We start from the raw sequence: 3,473 nt of genomic DNA, 5'->3' as shown, positions 1-3,473 counted from the left end.
TTTTGTAAGTGGCCATCCTCTCAGTTTCAGAAGCTTTGTCTACTTTTTTTTTTTAAGTGAGGCAATTGGGGTTAAGTGACTTGCCCAGGGTCACACAGCTAGTCAGTGTTAAGTGTCTGAGGTCAGATTTGAACTCAGGTACTCCTGACTCCAGGGCCGGTGCTCTATCCACTGCACCACCTAGCTGCCCCGCTTTGTCTATTTTTTGTCAGCTCCAGGCCCTTGGGACCTGAATCTCTGGGACTCAAAGATAGCTTCCAAGCCTAGACAAATCTACCCCAAGAATGATGTTCAGTCTCCTCCTGGAAGAAAAAAAAGCAGGGGGGGGGTGGGGAAGAAATTTACATGATAACTTTATTATCTATTTAAAAGAAATAGCAATTTGTACATAATACATTTTCAGTTTCATGTGCAATCATCTTTTTATTTTGCTATGTTAGGGAAATGCTTGTTTTATTTCATAAATTAAAAATAAAGGAAATTTTAAAAATTTAAAGAAAGAAGAGAAAAGGAGCCACGGGCTCAGGCACAAATGTGTCTAATTAATCCATTCTTCATGTGGGGGTAGGCTCTATCACCTCAACCCCCATCAAAGGGAGTCTAGACACAGAGTATATTATTAGACACATGGGAGTCAGGTCAACAAGCATTTACAAAGTGCCTACTAATATGCCAAGTGCTGTGTTAAACACTAGGGATTGTTTGTTCTTCATTCTCCAGGAGGACCATGACATCAGAAGGATGATGCCATGACCTGCAGTGAGTTGGATTGAAGTGAGGCAGGGCTGTGCAAAGTCACCAGCCTCACTCTTTCCTCCAGAGTCATCTGGGTCCAGTGGCAAGATATACATCAGGATGATAGGAGATGGCCCCGGATGCAGTGGGGAAAACACTAGGGATACAGAGAAAGGCAAAAAGATAGTCCCTGTTCTCAAGGAGCTCACAGTCTATGTACAATAGCATATAGATAAGGTAAATTTGAATAATCTCAAAGGGAAGGCACTAAGATTAAGAAGGACTGGGAAAGGCTTGTAGAAGCAAATAAGGAATATTGTTTGTAGAGTCAAAGCAAGTGCCTAAACCAGAAGCTCGCTCTCAATCTTTTCTCTCTGTCTCTGTGTCTCTGTTTCTCTCTGTGTCTCTGTCTCTGTCTCTCTCTCTGCCTCTGTATGTCTTTCTGTCTCTCTGTGTATCCCTGCGTCTGTCTGTCTGTCTGTCTGTCTGTCAGGAAAGCAGAGTGGTGACCTCTGACACCAGCTTCCTGCTTCCCCTCCTGGCAGGAATTAAAGTCTCCCTTGGAGAAAGGTAAGGGGAGAAGAGGCCAAAGTTGTCTAGTCTGTCTCCTCGTCACATAACAGACAATACTCCAATGCTACATGGGAAGGATGCCCCTCACCACAACTGGAACCAGGAAATACTACAATGAGAGCATGCTCCTCCGGAAGCTCTTTGCCCCGCTGCATATGTGTCTGAGTTAGGATTGAAATCCATGTTTTCCTAACCCAAAGGATCAGAACCCAGGTTTTCCTGACCATTTGTAATTAAATTGGGGAATAGTGACCAAAATGATAAGGTGACCCCCATAGAGAAGGCTGGATTAATCCTCACCCAAGTGACCAGTCAGAGTGTCCAGAGGCCTAGGCCCCTGCTGCACCCTCCTCCCAGAAAAGTACACCTACTCAGCTGATCCAGCCACATAGCATTGTGGGAGTGGGAAGGGGATGTTACCCCTACTTCCTGGCCAGATAAAAGCACCCTGATACCTAAGACTCCAGACGGTTCTATCCACCACCTGTCTGACAATGTCTACTTCCCGGCTTGTGCCTTCCACCCTGGGCAGCTGTTTTCTGGGAGTCACTGGAGGACGATGAGGTCACCGGGAGGCCAAGAGAGCCTAGTGAATAAAGCCGTATGAACCAGTAAAATACCTATCCTGGGAGAGGCAGTTCAGTAACAGAAAGAACTTGGAATGCTGGGTTCTGGTCCTGACTTTACTACCGACTATCTGGGGGATCCCGAATAAGTAACATCAATTCTTTAGACCTCAGTTTCCTGATCTAGAAAATGAAAAGGTGGGATTTAGTGATCCTTTCGGCCCTTTCCAGCTCTTGTTGGCTGGGAATTAGAGACCTGGGTTCTCTTTGTCCCCCTCACTCAGGGAAGACACACTCCTGAGTTCTGGGAAGTGCCTGCAGCATGCTTCGAGATCTGTAGCTGATTGGGAAAAGGAGTATGGGAAAAGAGGGGGGAAGAGGTTTTGCACCGTCCAGACAGGGAGTCGACAGCCCCAACTCAACAGAGTGCAAGGGAGCAGTGAGTCAGCTGAGCCAAAGAACAATGTGGTTTCAATCTAATTGTCCCAAAATGTTGTTACAATACAAACCACGTGCAATCCACTTCACCTGCAACTAATCAGCTGAAAAGCTACCGGATAACTAGACTCACCCCTCGCCCCTGCCCCTTTCCCCCGGAGCTGCCCCACTGCACTAATCCAATTGGAGCAGCCACCTTCAGAAGAGACTGAAGCCAATACTATGAATACCAACCCAAACTCCCTAATTTCATTTCATGTTGAGTGGGAAAAAAAAAACATCAGAACCAATCAAAGAGAAGGGGAAAATCCCTGGATAGAAAGCTTAGCACTGGGGAGCCAGAGGGTACTACCTTCTTCCCTCTCTGCATCTTATCTCCCAAAAAGGATAACAATAATAATAAATAATACCAATAACAATCATTTACAGAGGACTTCGAGGTCTGCAAAGAGATCTACATACATTATCTTTTTTTTTTTTAGTGAGGCAATTGGGGTTAAGTGACTTGCCCAGGGTCACACAGCTAGTAAGTGTTAAGTGTCTGAGGCCGGATTTGAACTCAGGTACTCCTGACTCCAGGGCCGGTGCTCTATCCACTGCGCCACCTAGCTGCCCCTACGTTATCTTTTTTTAAAAATATATGGAATGCTTCACGAATTTGCTTGTCATCCTTGTGCAGGGGCCATGCTAATCTTCACTGTATCATTCCAATTTTAGTATAAGTGCTGCCAGGGCAGCTAGGTGGAGCAGTGGATGGAGCACCGACCCTGGAGTCAGGAGTACCTGAGTTCAAATCCGGCCTCAGACACTTAACATTTACTAGCTGTGTGACCCTGGGCAAGTCGCTTAAACCCAATTGCCTCACTAAAAAAAAAAAAAAAAAGTGCTGCCGAAGCGAGCACTACATACGTTGTCTTTTGAACTTTAGAGCAGAGTAGGTGCTGCTGTTATCACCATTTACAGATGGGGAAACTGAGGCAGAGAGGGTAAGTGACTTTACTTGCCCTGGGTCACACAGCTAGGGTGTGAGGCTGGATTGGAATTCAGTTCCTCTTGCCTCCAAAGCCAGCACTCTATCCATGCAGATTAATAGTGGTCAACCCGTTTTTAGCTTTAAAAAAATCAGTCAGACTTTCCTAATATATTAGTTAGCTTGGTAAA

The 3,473-nt window shown here is 45.6% G+C and overlaps 1 non-coding gene across 1 annotated transcript; it reads right to left on the bottom strand.

The window, feature by feature from the left end:
- Positions 1–2,946: 2,946 nt before the first annotated feature.
- Positions 2,947–3,050, bottom strand: LOC122726929. The gene has a single exon (XR_006352920.1). It is a non-coding gene; the product is annotated as a U6 spliceosomal RNA (small nuclear RNA).
- Positions 3,051–3,473: the final 423 nt, after the last annotated feature.

The sequence above is a fragment of the Dromiciops gliroides genome, chromosome 4, assembly GCF_019393635.1.
Source record: "Dromiciops gliroides isolate mDroGli1 chromosome 4, mDroGli1.pri, whole genome shotgun sequence".
Lineage (NCBI taxonomy): Eukaryota > Metazoa > Chordata > Mammalia > Microbiotheria > Microbiotheriidae > Dromiciops > Dromiciops gliroides.
This window is presented reverse-complemented; position numbering and strand designations above follow the sequence as displayed.